Genomic DNA, 16,300 nt, shown 5'->3' with positions numbered 1-16,300 from the left:
ATAAATTTGGTCAGGTAACATATCAACCCTACTCTAGTGAAGTGTTTTACTATGGATCAAATGCAAACAGTGTATCATTAAAGACAAATCAGAGGTCCAAAAGGGACAGCTCAGATAGTGCAGCAGTCAAGATCCATTAACAGACTGCACTGAACACTGCTATTCCCACAATCCCATTCAAGACAGAATCACAGGATTAGCAGTCATTCTACCATACAATGAGAAGGGCAGAAACTATTCTTTGGGGAGGTGGTCAATGGAAATAAGACCTCATCAAAGTAGAGATGGAGGAAAAAAAATTTTTCAATATTATCATTTTTTAAATTATAAGACACCTGGTAGACAGACTGGCACTGACTCTACAGACAGTAAAGTGGAAAATTTTCCTCTAGAAAACTGAACAGTCCCAGTGGAAAAAAAAAAAAAAAAAAAAACAATAGCTGCTAGTACTTGTGGGGACACCAAAGAAATGACTTACCCAATCACTACACAGTAAATCCTATGCACACAGACCTTCTAATGGACCTTTACTGCCTCATACATAAATGAATGGACAAATATTATCAGGCATTGGAGGAAAGCCTCCAACATAAAAAACAGATCAAAACAAAACAGAGAAAGGAAAAAAACAATCTAAAGTCCAAGGAAAGAAAGTGTACAAGAAAGAAACCAAGGTTTTTTTTTGTTTTGTTTTGTTTTTACAGTTGTTTTAAATTTATGCTTTTGAAGTATGATGTAATACTGTGTAAGAAAAATTTAAAAGCTATATATTCAGCATGTCCTAACTTTCTTAAAAATAAATACTGAAAAATAGATTAATAGAACAGAATAAAGAGTCCTAAAACACATCCACACAGTACAGTGTCCTAATTTAACAGATAAGACAACTGTAATTCAGAAAAGAAAAGGTAGTCTTTCCAATAAATAGTGCTGGATTAATTGGCTATCTTTGTGTTGGGGAGAAATGACCTTTGATTTCCATGATCATACATAAAAAAAATCCACAACATATCACAGAAAAAAAAATCACAACATATCATAGACATATACAAAAGCTAAAACAATCAAGCTTTTAGAAAAAAGTATACCACATATTCATGACTTTCACAGTATTTACCTTATGACCCAGAAGCTCTATTCTTATTTATATATTGACGTGAAACAAGTATGTAAGTCCACCAAAAGACTTAAACAAGAATGTTCAAAGCAGCTTTATTTATAATAGCCCCAAACTGAAAGCTATCCAAATATTCAGCAACAGTACAACAGATAAATTATATATTTAAAAAGTAGAAAATGACCCCAAAACAATAAAGAACTATTATTACATGCAACAACATGGATGAATCCCAGACACAATGGATGAGCAAAACAAGACAGACTCAACAGATTTCACTAATAGTCTACTTAGTCTGTTTTGTGTTGCTATAAAGCACTATCTGAGGCTGGGTAATTTATAAATGAAAGAGTTTTATTTTGACTCGTGGTTCTGCTGACTGTACAAGAAACATAGTGCTGGTGTCTGGGTCTGGTGAGGTTCTCAGGTAACTTACAATCATGGCAGAAAATAAAGGATGAAGCAAGCACACCCCATGATGAGAGAGGGAGCAAGAGAGTGGAAGGAGGTCCTAGACTCTTTTAAACAAGATCTCACTTGACTAATAGAGAACTCACTCATTACCTTAAAGAGGATACCAAGTCATTCATGAAGGATATACCAGCATGACCCAAACACCTCCCACCGTCCCATCTCCAACACTGGGGATCACATTCCAACGTAAGATCTGGAGAGGATAAATATCCAAACTATATCATTCTGTGATTCCATTTATATGAGGTACAAGAACAATCAAAACAAATCTGTGGATACTGAAAAGAAAGACACCAAAATGAATCTATGGGTACTGAGGGGAAGATACAAGGGAACATTCAGGAATAATGGAAATGTTCTGTATTTTGAGCTGAGTCATGTTTACATGAATACATATGGACATATTGAGTTGTATTTTAAGATTTTCATACTTTATTGTAAGTTGTACAGTAAGAGCAAACAGATATTTTGCTAGAAAAAAATATATAAAGTGGTTTTCCTTGGGTGCTGGAATTGTGGACAATTTTATTACTTATATTCATCTGTATTTCTGAAAATTTCAGGAGAACCTATACAGTCAGAAAAAGATTACGTTTTCTTAGTGCTTTCAGATATATATCCACGCTGCCTGTCATTTTTAATAGCTAGAATGCCACTTTAGCTGGGCGCAGTGGCTCATACTTATAATGCCAGTGATTTGGGAGGCTGAGGCAGGGGAATCACTTGAGACCAGGAGTTCAAGACCAGCATAGGCAACATAGTGAAACCTTGTCTCTACCCACCCTCAAAAAAAAATTAGCAAGTTGTGGTGGTGTACACCCATAATCCTAGCTGCTTGTGAGGCTAAGGTGGGAGGATCACTTCAGCCCAGGAGTTTGAGCTGCAGTGAGCTATGATCATGCCACTATCTAGTCTAGACAGAACAATACCCTGTCTCTTAAAAAAAAAAAAAAAAGTTAAAATTAACAAATTTTTTAAAAATCCACTTTAAACCTCCTATTTACTTCTGATATACCAATTTGCCTTCTCATTACTTATCTTCCTCTTGTTAACAATCTACTCAAAATCTGCTTTTCACTGCTTTTTTAAGGTGATTTTTGTAGTTACAATTTTTTTTTTTAACAAGACACTTCAGTTCTCTAAGGTCTTCAAATGTTTTCTCTCTGCTTCAAACTGTAAAGTCCCTTGACTAGGTACCAGACTTGGGGTAAAAAACCAAAATTCTTTTGGTTAAATACAGACTTCTCTATCTTGGAACCCTTCTTATTATCAAAGCCTGAAGTCATGCTTATCCTTATATCCTTAAATTTATCTTTCTTGGTAACTTATAAAATTATCTTTAAAGTTTAAAAATGTGAGAGCAGGGCCAGGCACCATGGTTGACACCTGTAATTCCAGCACTTTGGAAGACCAAGGAAGGTGGATTGCTTGAGCCTAGGAGTTTGAGATAAGCCTGGGCAACATAGTGAGACCTTATCTCTACAAAAAACAGGAAAATTAGCTGGGCATGGTAGCGTACATTTGTAGTCCCAGCTACTTAGGGGAGGCTGAGGTGAGAGAATCACTTGAGCCTGGGAGATCGAGGCTGAGGTGAGCCATGATCATACCATGACACTCAAGCCTGGGAGACAGTCTAAGACTTTATCTCAAAAACAAAACAAAACAAAACAAACCAACAAACAAAAACTATGAGAGCAGATCTGACCCTTAAGACCTCAGTGTCTCTTTTTAAAAACTCCCTATTAGCTGACTTTTTAACAAGACCTTTGTAAATAGATCACTTTACAATCTAAGTCCCTCAGTATGTCTTGACTCTTTCATCTATAATTTTGGGTGTAGTTTGTTCAGCTAGAAACAAACAAAAAAAAAGGGCGAGGTGGCCCACACCTGTAATCCCAACACTTTGGGAGGCCATGGCAGGTGGATCATGAGGTCATGAGAGACCATCCTGGCCAACATGGTGAAACTCTGTCTCTACTAAAAATACAAAAATTAGCCAGGCGTGGTGGCAGGCACCTGTAGTCCCAGCTACTTGGGAGGCTGAGGCAGGAGAATCACTTGAACCCAGGAGGCAGAGGTTCCAGTGAGCCAAGATCGCATCACTTCACTTCAGCAGGGCAACAGAGCAAGACTCCACCTCAAAAAAAAAAAAAAAAAAAAACTTTAAAATTACTGAGGGTTTTTTTTTGTTTTGTTTGCTTTTGAGACAGAGTTTCACTTTGCCACCCAGGCTGGAGTGCAGTGGTGAGATCTCTACAATGTTGCTCCACCTGATGGGTTCAAGCAATTCTCCCACCGTAGCCTCTGGAGCTGCTGGGGTTACAGGTGTGCACTACAATGCTTGGCTAATTATTGTATTTTTAGTAGAGACGGCATTTCACCATGTTGGCCAGGCTGGTTTTGAACTCCTGACCTCAGGTGATCCGCCCGCCTCTGCCCCCCAAAGTGCTGGGATTACAGGCAAGAGCCACCACGCCTGGCCTAGAATTACGGAGTTTTATGCTGCCATATCATCTCTGGTTTACGGTTTTCACTAAATTTTGGCATTGACATGTTAGTTTATTCCATTCACACAGTCATTTGTTCGTCCATAAATACTTATAGGAGCATCAACTATAACCCAGTACTACTGGGTTCCAGGTACTGTTGAGATAACGGTAAGCAAGAGACAATTCCTATTCAGGGTATGAGAGAGACAGACAGGGAAGTCAGGGAAGTCAGAGAAAGATTCTAAGAGAAGTGATGATCACACAGCTAAGCATAACCAAAACTTCATATTACTGCAACTTTCATACTCTGCAGATGTGAGATGTTTCAGATCTGTGAGATGTTTCAAAAAGCAGAGCACATTTGAGGAACTGAGTAGGTTCTTATGGCTGAAGCATACTGCATGGGATGAGACCAAAGGGGGTCAGCTCATAAATAGCCTTGCTAAGAGCGACTTCCAGGATTATTGCATCTTCCATTTCTATCATTATTCTTTTTTTTTTTTTTTTTTTTTTTTTTTTTTTTTTTTTGAGAAGGAGTTTCGCTCTTGTTACCCAGGCTGGAGTGCAATGGCGCGATCCCGGCTCACCGCAACCTCCGCCTCCTGGGCTCAGGCAATTCTCCTGCCTCAGCCTCCTGAGTAGCTTGGATTACAGGCATATGCCACCATGCCCAGCTACTTTTTTGAATTTTTAGTAGAGACGGGGTTTCACCATGTTGACCAGGATGGTCTCGATCTCTTGACCTTGTGATCCACCCGCCTCGGCCTCCCACAGTGCTGGGATTACAGGCTTGAGCCACCGCGCCCGGCCTCTATCATTATTCTTTACTTTTTTAAAAAAGGATTCATGTAACTTTGTTTGTTTGTTGAATATTGTTGACAAACTTAATAATTCACTTACTTCATGATATTTAAGTACCTACTAAGGCCTAGAGCTGGGGATAAGAGGTAAAGAACTATAGCTAGCTTGATCCTCCCATTCAGTATTGCTATTAATACAAATAAAATTATCATTTCCATTTGTCTGCTATTTCATTAGATGGAATATGTTGGAAGTTCTCCAAATTTTAAGGATATGGTGAAGGTAATTTGACTATGCAGAAAAGGAAAAACTTACTTTGGGAGGTCCAGAAGGCAGTTACCTCAAAGAGTTATACAATTTACTAAAACTCGAGTACAAGTAGAAGCCCAAATGACTCCCCAGTTGGGAGAGTCCAGTCACATACTTGTGAATGAGCAGAGGTAAGAAATGATGGTCTCAAATCTGAACCCCAAGGGCAAAGTCACAAGAATAGGCATTCCAGAAATATAGGCCTTCTCCTAGGTGGAACTTGCTCCTGATATGGACACTTTAACACAGGAGCCCCAGGGAGATACCAAAAGCAGGGATTTATGTTTTTAAAGATGGTAACAGCGCTCCCAGTAACAGTGCAATTACCAGGAGACCTCTGATAGTTAGCATAACATGGATAAGATATTTCTTTTTACGACTTGCTCAGCATTTTAAACACATTTGCTGGGTACTGCCATTTCCTAAATTGCTCTTCTTTTAGGGACAGACTGGAGGAAGACAACCTGCAGTATTACACCAGTATTGTCCAAATACTGATTCTGGCCTCAACCTCCTAAATATTATTAGCCATCCCCTACCTCAATCACTATCTCTTGTTTGCCAAAGAGTTCAACCAGGCCCTGAGCTATTCTCATATAGTCAATGAATGAATAAGTATTAGAATGCATCTTTTGTATCAATATTTTGGCTGTGGTTTCAGAACAGCTCTTCTATGGAGTACAAAACAACACACAGCTCAGATATGGGACCTTCACTGAACAAGGCATCAAAATGCACATAGAAACAGAAACTAACAGTGGATCATGTATCTCTAGGCCCTGGCCTAGAGTGATGAAGAGGTTCAGGGACTTATTTTCCTTTCTCACAAAAACTATCTGATATATAAACCACACATTGCTTTTATAATTGAGTTCACATGAAGCTAAAAATCTACAAACTATTTAGTAACATGGTCTGCTAATGCCATTCAGATAATTGCTTTAAGCCACTATCCCCAACATTAAGATAACACAAAGATGTAAGTATTATCAATTTGTCCTGATTAGGAACAACAAATTCTGAAAAGTCATACCCACATTAATTATCCATAGTTCAGAATTATTAGAAAATATGACTATAGTCAATCTTGTCTCCCTCCAATATTAAACTTGGTAGGTGTACTTTAGCATTCTTCCAGACTTAGAGACTGAGGGAATCCAGAGAAGCTCCCTTCAACAGAGGATAACCTATCATCTGCTAAAATCTTTTTCCATAAAGCTTTCTATAAAGAACCTCTGGCTGGATCCAGGACCTGCTGCTCTGTAAGATACAACATTTATTAAACGGCCCTGGGAAAAAGGCATTGCTACCTGAAAATATTAACAACTAAAATGACCTACCCTTAGCCACCGGGTATTGGTGTCCCATTCCTTTCTAATGTTTTAGAGGGGACAGTCTTTCTTTTTACAGTGAGTCTACCCTTTTTTCTTATAAACTCCTCAATAAGAACATATTTTTAAGTAAAACCCTAAATAAATAAATAAAAATACCCTATCCTTTGAACCAGGAATTCTATCTGTAGGAATTTATCTTACAGAAATATATACTAGTGCCAGCCAGTGTGCCAAAAAACAAAAACAAAACCCAACTTTATACACACACATATATATTAAACATAATGTTTATCAATATGGGAATGGTTAAGTAAACCATGGTATTTCCAATCCATGAAACTGCTACTATATGACCCTTAGAAAGAATAAATTAGGCCGGGCGCGGTGGCTCAAGCCTGTAATCCCAGCACTTTGGGAGGCCGAGGCGGGTGGATCACAAGGTCGAGAGATCGAGACCAACCTGGTCAACATGGTGAAACCCCGTCTCTACTAAAAATACAAAAAATTAGCTGGGCATGGTGGTGCATGCCTATAATCCCAGCTACTCAGGAGGCTGAGGCAGGAGAATTGCCTGAACCCAGGAGGCGGAGGTTGCGGTGAGCCGGGATCGCGCCATTGCACTCCAGCCTGGGTAACAAGAGCGAGACTCCGTCTCAAAAAAAAAAAAAAAAAAAAAAAAAAAAAAAAAAAAAGAATAAATTAGAACTACCTGTGCTGATATGAAAAAGCACCAACATGGTAGAAAAAAAAGCAGATTGCAACAGTGCATTCTATTACCCCATTTGGGTTTAAAAATAAACTTCTATTTCTAAACCTGAATAGATCACACAATTATATTAATGAATACAATTATTGATTAAACTGTACATCTATATTATATATATATTTGTATACATATGTTATATTTAATAATAAAAGTTAAAACCCTTGCTAACCATCTTTAGGTAAAGTTAACCGTATGGCTTTTATGAGAAAATAATCAATTTTTAAACTCATTGAGCAGGAAAGCAATGCTTCTAGATGCTTCCAACAATCTATCCAACCATATGGGAACACAATTTGGTCCAGTTGCCACCTGGGAAAAGCTGACTCCAGGACAGGATCCACAGTTGCAAATAATCCTTTGGGTTCCAGGCCAACCTCACCCAAGGGCTCCTTCTCCAGCCTTCATTCATCATGTATGGTCCTCTGCAAAAGCCAGAGGATGGCCAGGATGCAGTACCTGCCTCTGCCATCAGCTTATGGAAGGGTCCCCACGGGTGAGCCTCAGCCCCTTGTTTGACAGATCCTGGCACTGTCAGCAAACCCTGATTATAACACCCTCCCCTACACTGCTGGGACCCCCATATGGGGGAGGGGCACATCCAGCCTCACCCAACCACTCAGTTCAGGGACTCTGCTCAGTACCCCACCAACACTGCTATCTGAAAGCCAGGGGAGAAATAAAGGTTGGCTACCCTTCAGAAAAAAAGGGTAGGAACCTCTGAATTATATCTAGTCACCGGGACATACAGGACAGCATTATAACTGGAACTTCAAATAGTCAATCATCAAAGTGAGAATGGAGAGAAAATGGGGCCCAGCAAGAGAGAGGCACAAAAGAAAGGGCAGCATTGAACAGAAGGAAAAGGAAAAGGGAAGAAAGCTGTTAACACAGAAAGTCAGTTGGGGAATTGAAATGAGAGGTTAGGGCACAGAGAGAGAGAAAAGGGAAGAACTCTGCCCCCTGCCAAGTTGAGAGGACACACTAGAAAGGGACAGGTCCATCCCTCCCAACAAGCCTGATAAGGCCACTTCCCAGGCCAGGTCCCCTACCAGCCCAGCCCCTGAAAGACAGGCTCTGCCCGCCTCCTCCCAGAGCATTAGATTAGGCTTTGTGGGAAAGTTGAAATCTTGATGGTTTAGAAAGAGGCTCCTACAGCTTAATGCCCTGGCAATTTAACTAAGCTCTCCTGGTTCCTGATGAATACCTAGCCAGCCCGGCTTTGCTCCATCATGAAAGCGCGCTCTTCTGACCCTCTGAGGGAGCAGCAGCTCAGTCAGCTCTGTGGGGTGGCTCTTAATGGACAACAGTGAATTACACATCAAACCAGAAAGTACCACTCATGCCTATCATGTGCTGCACCTAAGAGGCCATACAACCCAGGGCAGCTCATCCTCCCCCTTTCTTCTGTTTTCATAGGATTCTTAAAGAAACACACTTCATGAACAATGAAGATTGGGGGAAAAAAATGCTAGAAGATAGCTTCACTTTCTATCATTATCAACATCCACAAACAGCTCTCTATATGTGAAAGGAGCTCAAAGTAGTCTGGGGTATTGATGAGTTTTTAAAAAAAGCATCCTGGCCAGGCACGGTGGCTCATGCCTGTAATCCCAGAACTTTGCGAGGCCAAGGTGGGTGGATCACAAGGTCAGGAGATCAAGACCATCCTGGCCAACATGGTGAAAACCTGTCTTACTAAAAGTACAAAAATTAGCTGGGCATGGTGGCATGTGCCTGTAGTCTCAGCTACTTGGGAGGCTGAGGCAGGAGAATTGCTTGAACCTGGGAGGTGGAGGTTGCAGTTAGCCAAGATTACATCACTGCACTCTAGGCTGGGCGACAGAGCGAGACTCTGTCTCAAAAAAAAAAAAAAAAAAAAAAAAAAATAGCATCTCTCCCACCCTCCAAGAAAGATCTGAATTTCCCAGGAGCATCTGAGTTTTCTAAGAGCACAATGGCACAGAAAGAACACTGTAATACAGCATCAATGAAGCCACACCCCTGGCAGAGGGCCTAGAATTTAATATAGCATACAGCCTCACCACCAATCAGGCCTCTTTTTGGCAAACTTCAGACGAAAACATCAGTGGTTTCATATTACATTTACTTCTTGTTAGCTCCCAGATTCCCCATTCTGTGGCCTTCCTGGTATCATAGAGCCACACAAGTTTTAAGAGAAAGATAGGATTGCAGGGGCCCTCTCTGAGGACCTGCCTACTCTAAACCATCCTACCACCCATCTACTGCTGCCTGAAAAACTCACTATTAGTGAGTCACATCTTTGGGTAAAGGCCTTATTGCCCCAAGTGGGATATGTGGAACCTAGGTAATATGGATAAACAACTTTATTTTAATAGTTTATACCTTCTATTTGTGACAAGTGCTACAGTAGTTATCAGTTTAAGGCCATGATATCATTTCCCTTTTAAACAAATTTCAGGGTTTTAAAAAAATGGGTCAACTTTAAGAAAACTGTTAAATAACAGTACAGGTGACATAAAGATAAGACAAAAATCATGCAGGGGAACACAAATGAAGTGTGAAGAGCACTAGGGTTTCCACTTTCAAGACCTTCCTGTTAAATACAACTACCTGGCCGAAAGTGGTGTCACATGCCTGTGATCCCAGCACTTTGGGAAGTTGAGGCAGAAGGACCCCTTGAGGCTAGGACTTCGAGAACAGCCTACTCAACATAGCAAGACCTAGTCAACATAGCAAAAAATACAGATAGCAGTCTTGCTATGTCGTAGTGGCAGTGGCCACTGTGGGTCATGCAGGTACAGTGGCTCATGCAGCAGGATTGCTTGAGCTCAGGAGTTTTAAGACCAGTCTGAGCAACATAGTGAGACCCCCTACTTCTATGGAATATAAATAAAAAATTAACCAGGCACAGTAGCATGTGCCTGTAGTCCTAGCTACTCCAGAAGCTGAGGTGGGAAGATCATTTGAGCCCAAGAGTTTGAGGCTGCACTGAACCATAATTGTGCCATGCACTCAAGGCTGGCAGAATGGTTCTAAAGCAAAATAATAATCAGTAAATAAATACAACTAGCCATCACTAGAGTTTCTCACATAGCCACCACCAGACTATTAAAGGCCACCAAAAATTAGTTCAACAAAGTTAGCAGAGCCAGAAGAGTACAGAAACTTCTATCAAAGATTAGACCGGCTCTAGAGAGAGTGGTGTTGGGGAGGGAAGGCTGTTAGTGGGGAAAAGGTAGAAAGGCAGAATCTGGAGTGTCCAGGAAGCTAGTGGCAGCAGGAAAGCACTAAGTATTTGACTTAACAATAAGAACTCATGGAATAGGCACATTCTTACAGATGTCCCCCTCTTCACACACTTTTTTCCCAACTGATTCTGCCCAAGGTTCTGAAACTGAAAGCTGATGGGTAAAGTATGGTGTGCAGCATTAGATGTGTGAAATGGCAGAAGTCTAGCACCATTTCCCAGGTCTTCCTCTCTCCAAACATTTTTGTAGTTCAACTGTTTACCATTCCTGCTTTTCTCTGAATAAGGAGCATGCCCAGATAGTTTTCAGTTATGATGTATTTTTCTGAGCCAATTCTCTTGAGACTGGTTAATGATTCCTTAGCACAAATAATCAAGAAACTAGTGATAGGCACCTCTGAATAAGGAATTTACTCTTTAATGAGTAAATTCAGGTAGATCAAACTCTCCTCCCACCACGACCATCAATTTTCTCCCTTAAACCATTTAAGGGAGAGTTCAGAAAAATGAAAAGAGTTCAGAAAAATATAAATCATCTGTTGTTTTTGGCAAAGTCATACCACAAGCTTGTGCCCACAGAGACTGAATTCAAACCATTTGTCTCCTTTGCTTTAGATGGGAGGAACCACCCAGTGTCCAAGATCTGGCTTTAAGGCCTAAATCAGTAATAAAATTTCACATACATCCCCTAAAAGCTATAAAGGAATCATTCCAAGCTCACTTCTTTTTGAAGATTCCTTTGTGTAGTGCCCAAAGTGGTGTGAACCTTTCTGGTTGTAAAGTGGGAGGGTCAGCTCATGTTCAATTCCCTTACTCTATATTGCTGCTGTTTAATTGCTGACTCCCATTTTATAGACAAGCCAATTAGTAGCCTTGGCCAAGTGTGAGGAGCTTGGAAGCCTGAAACATGGCACTCAGCTGAGCCTACAGAAAACAGAAAGCCTTTTCTGTCAGAATTTCCCTGATGAGAGCGAGCTGGACCTGCCTACCAAATGTCAAAAGTCTAAAAGGTGGCTGTTGCAGTTCAGTATGCAGTGTCCCTGGGCACATCAGCAAGCACTTGAATCCCTCCTAGATTGAGTGACAGGACTGGGGGCCTGACACAGGTTAGGGAAATTTTAAAAGATGACTATTTCACTCCTCATCCAATTTAGTGAGCAATATTACTCCCTTTTGTCTCTCACCAGCTTAATAACTAACTCCTTCGAGGGCTGTGACACTTTCTGATCATACTCTTGCTGTTAAAAGGATGCTGGGTCAAAGGCCATCAGTCCCACAGCCTTCTGTGTTACTGGTTTACTCCAGGCACTCTAAAAAAAGCCAAGACCAGGTTAACAGAGAATAAAATAAAAAAGAGAGTGAGGTCAGGTGAGGTGGCTCACGTCTGTAATCCCAACACTTTGTGGGGCTCAGGTGGGTGGATCACCTGAGGTCAGGAGTTCAAGATCAGCCTGACCAACATGGTGAAACCCCATCTCTACTAAAAATACAAAAAATTAGCCAGGCGTGGTGGTGCACACCTGCAGTCCCAGTTACTCAGGAGACTGAGGCAGGAGAATTGTTTAAACCTGGGAGGTGGAGGTTGCAGTGAGCCAAGATCGTGCCATTGCTCTCCAGCCTGGGAGACAGAGCAAGACTTTCTCTCAAAAAAGAAAAGAAAAAGAAAAAAGAGAGTGAACAATCTGAGCTTTACTATTTACATATTAAATACAAACAGAAATTTAGCCTCAGGCCTCCAGATTTTTTTTATTTTTATTTATTATTATTTGAGACAAAGTCTCATTCCATCTCCCAGGATGGAGTGCAGTGGCACAATCTTGGCTCATTGCAACCTCCACCTCATGAGTTCAAGCAATTCTTGTGCCTCAGCCTCCCAACTTAGCTGGGATTACAGGCATGTACCACCATGGCCAGCTAGTTTCTGTAATTTTAGTAGAGACAGGATTTCACCATGTTGGCCAAGCTGGTCTCGAACTCCTAGCCTCAAGCAATCCACCCATCTCGGTCTCCCAGAGTGCTGAGATTACAGGTGTGAGCCACCATGCCCAGCCATTTTTTTTTTAAGAGACAAGGTCTCACTGTCTTCCAGGCTGGAGTGCGGTGGTGTGATCATAGCTCATTGCAACCTCAAACTCCTGGGTTCCAGCGATCCTCCCACCTCTGCCTCCAAAGTGCTAGGATTACAGGCACATACTATATGCCCAGCTAATTTTTAAAAATTTTTTGTAGCAATGGGGTTTCCTTAAGTTGCTCAGGCTGGTTTTGAACTGGGCTCAAGCGATCCTCTTTGCCTCAGCCTGCCAAAGTTCTGGGATTACTGCACCAGGCCTCAGATCTTGATTATAGGCTGATTAGTAACCAAGCCCATAAAGCCCCAGAATATAACAGCAAAAAGGCCAGGTGTGGTGTCTCATGCCTGTAATCTCAGCATTTTGGGAGGCTGAGGCAGGCGATCACTTGAGCCCAGGAATTTGAGATGAACCTGGGCGACATGGTGAAACTCCATCTTTATGAAAAACACAAAATATTAGCTAGGTATGGTAGTGCATGCCTGTAGTCCCAGCTACTTGGGAGGCTGAGATAGGAGGATGGTGGGAGCCTAGCAGGCAGAGGTTGCAGTGAGCTGATATCACACCACTGCATTCCAACCCAGGCAACAGAGTCAGACTCTGTCTCAAAAACATTTAAAAAAAAAAAAAAAAAAAAACCAAACCAGCAAAAAGGCCTTAAATAGCCAAGTATGGTCGCCTGTAGTCCAGCTACTCAGGGGGTTGAGGTGGGTGGATCACTTGAGCCCAGGAGTTAAGAGACCAACCTGGGCAACATAGCAAGCCCTGTTTCTGGAAAAAAAAAAAAAAAAAGAAAGAAAAAAGAAAAAAAAGGAAGGTCTTGAAAAAGGCTTTTCCAAAAATTTAGAACCTCTACCTCTTTTTAAAAAATGTTATCACATCTCATCACATCTCAAAATATACCATTCATCCAAAAATTTAAATTCTGCTTTGGAGGAACTCAAAATTCATATAAGCCTGTCATTAATTCTCGGTACTTCTGTGAGGAGGTACTGACCTGCATTCAAGGTCAAAGAATGTTTCTGTGCCAAGAAAGGAGTGCCCTGCTCAAGGCCTTAGGTGACAAAAGGTGAGCTCAAAATACTCCTGCCCATACCCCAGCCCTGCCTTTCAGCTCAGCCCAGTTCCCCTTAAGGAAGAGCATTTCTGTTAAAGGCCAGCTCTGTTGTTTATTATAGCTTGTATTTAGGGAAACACACTAACATTTTTCTTCCTGACAGTAAAGTCTGAAGTTCTCTACCAATGGGAAAACTTGTGGGGGTGGCAGGGGTGAATGAAAGCGGAAAATTTCCAAAAACTTTTGGCCTACTTAACTGCCCTGACAGCACATATTTTGTTTGGGAAAGGAGGGGGTGGACTGTTCTTTCCAAGGGAAGTATAATTAGTTGGCCGTTTCAAATATTATCAAAGAAATTTAGAAAATACTTACTTTTCAAAATTTTTAATGTGGCCAAGACATCTGATTCCAGCAATTCTTAATATTAACAGTCTCCTGCAAAGCCCCTTAAAAAATCACTATCATAATCTCTACCACTCAACAGGCACACGGGGAGGAAAACTACTCTGGTCTTTTGCACACTTCGGGGCGTCTTTTACAGAGAATGACTTCGCTGATCTGACTGGAAATCCTGTTTCTCTAGGTCTCACCCTGGATTTGCCCTCCTTTGAGTGCTGCACTGGTTTCTATATTTATGCACAAACCAGCTGTGGCCACCTTCCTTAGCAATTCCCAAACCTGCTTTTTACTGTATGGGATCCCTGGAGGTCCAATTCTGTTTTCTGGAGTCAAAGAAATACAAAATAAGTTTCACTACCTCCCAGAAAACAGACGTTGGTAAGTTTCAATGTAGAATAGCCAGCTCGTGAACCCAGGAGATGAAGGTTGCAATGAGCTGAGATCTCGACACTGCACTTCACCCTGGGTGACAGAGCGAGATTCTGTTTCAAAAACAAATAAATAGACAGCTGTGTATTTTTTGGTCACAGCATCAATAAACTTTAGGGCTAGGAAAAATCATAAATCACCAAAGCATTCCTCTTCATAGAACCAAAATACCTTTTTCCTGTTGCTCAGGAAATTAAGACAAAATGGCCAACTAACACTTATGCAGCCTTACACTGAGAAACTCAAAGAAGCTGGTAGGAAAGGACTAGAAATCTTTGATCTACAATTAACGAAGAGTATGGGCCTCTTTTCAGCTCACCCAGTGCCCCATATGCATGTTTTGGATGCTGGTTCTCCTTTAATAACTTCCCCCTATTAAATCTCATACCAGTCATTTGAGGTTTGGATTTCACCCTAGGGATAAGAGGTGTTTGTAAGACACTCTGAAACCTCTGAAGGGCAAAGTGTTGTGGACCTATAACCTTCCTGAATACTGAGAGAGGCATAGCTTTCAACAAGTTATTAAGTCCAATCAAATGGGATACTCGAAAATGAGGTGCTCCTGGGTAAGTCCTTTCATAAGAAGGAATTTTTAAAAAAATCTGCTAACATAATTACTCCACAAAGTTTACATGTATCATATTGTAGAAATCTATAAATATGTATAATTTTTGTTAATTAAATTTTTAAAAATCTGCCAACAATGGCTGGAGAAGGCACCCGGCTGCCTGAGCCCCTACCCTTGTCGGTTACAAGTATTTCATAAGCAGGGTTCGAGGAATCCCATCAGAGAAGTGTCCTCACCTCTTTGCCGGAATGTCACACCAACTTCCTCAGTGTTCCTCCTACCCCAATCTAGCCAACGTTTCAATGGCTCACCACAGCACACAGTGCCTCTCAGCTGGGCACTCGAGTTCTTTCCTAACCCTCCCTAACCTAATTATCCAAACTGTTTTCCCCAAAACAGCCCAGCACATGGTGCAGTCAGTCCCCAAATCATCTTTCCTCATGCTCCTTCCCCAGGGGACGTCCCTCCTTCTCTCCCCCTGCAATCCCCGCCGCTACCAGGAGATTAGTCTCCACCAGTCAGGACCCCGCTCTGCTTTCACCTCCTCCAACAGGTCCGCTCAGATCCCAATCCACGGCTCTCAACAGCCGCCAGGATTCCTTTCCCCCGCAAACAACGCCTTCTCTGAACACTCGGGCCGCCGAGCGCCGGCTTCGCGTTCCCTAGTTACTTCCAGTCACCCCCGCCCCACTCCCACCCGCGGGGCTTGCGACCAGCCCTCTGCCTCCGGGTGGCCCAGCTCGGAACACGCAGAGCAGCGCCTCAGAAATCGCAGCCCCAGGCGAGGAAATCCAGACGCCTCCCGCAGACGTCCCCCGGGACAGGGTGTGGCAGGCCCGGCTCCTAGCCCGCCGACTCCTCGTGAGAGAACCGCAGCGACGCGGAGCCCCTGTGAGTCCACCGCCCCGACGCGCTGCGCAATGCCCGGGAGCCCCAGAGCAGCCGCGGGGTGCCGGGAGGAGTCCAGCCAGCAGCAGCCGTTTCCGTGCCTCCCTGACTCTCCTCAGGGGCTGCGCGAGCCCCTGCCTGAGCCTGGCCCTGCCGGGTGACCGCCAGTTCTCTGGGCGCTCTCCGGGGAGCTCCGGGGCGCACACATCCCGGGACGCGCCCTGTCCGCGCCTGTTCCCCTTACTGGTCCCAGCTGGGCCAGAACAGGTCCGCCGCGTCTCACCTCTCCTCTCCGCGAATCAACTGGATAACGGTCAGGTCTGGACCTGAGGAGCCCGGACCAGCCGGCAGTAGACTCCCCGCACCTGTCT

At 42.5% G+C, this 16,300-nt stretch overlaps 1 protein-coding gene across 1 annotated transcript in view; it reads right to left on the bottom strand.

Annotated features, from left to right (window-relative positions):
• Positions 1-16,300, bottom strand: part of CYSTM1 (cysteine rich transmembrane module containing 1) — a 66,278-nt gene extending 49,978 nt beyond the window's left edge. The window contains exon 1 of the mRNA XM_003933907.4: positions 16,213-16,300. The gene's annotated coding sequence lies outside the window, so the exon portion shown is untranslated. The remainder of the gene's footprint in view (positions 1-16,212) is intronic.

The sequence above is a fragment of the Saimiri boliviensis genome, chromosome 1 (genome assembly GCF_048565385.1).
Source record: "Saimiri boliviensis isolate mSaiBol1 chromosome 1, mSaiBol1.pri, whole genome shotgun sequence".
Lineage (NCBI taxonomy): Eukaryota > Metazoa > Chordata > Mammalia > Primates > Cebidae > Saimiri > Saimiri boliviensis.
The sequence above is the reverse complement of the archived record's forward strand: the minus strand, read 5'-3'. Positions and strand labels throughout refer to the sequence as shown.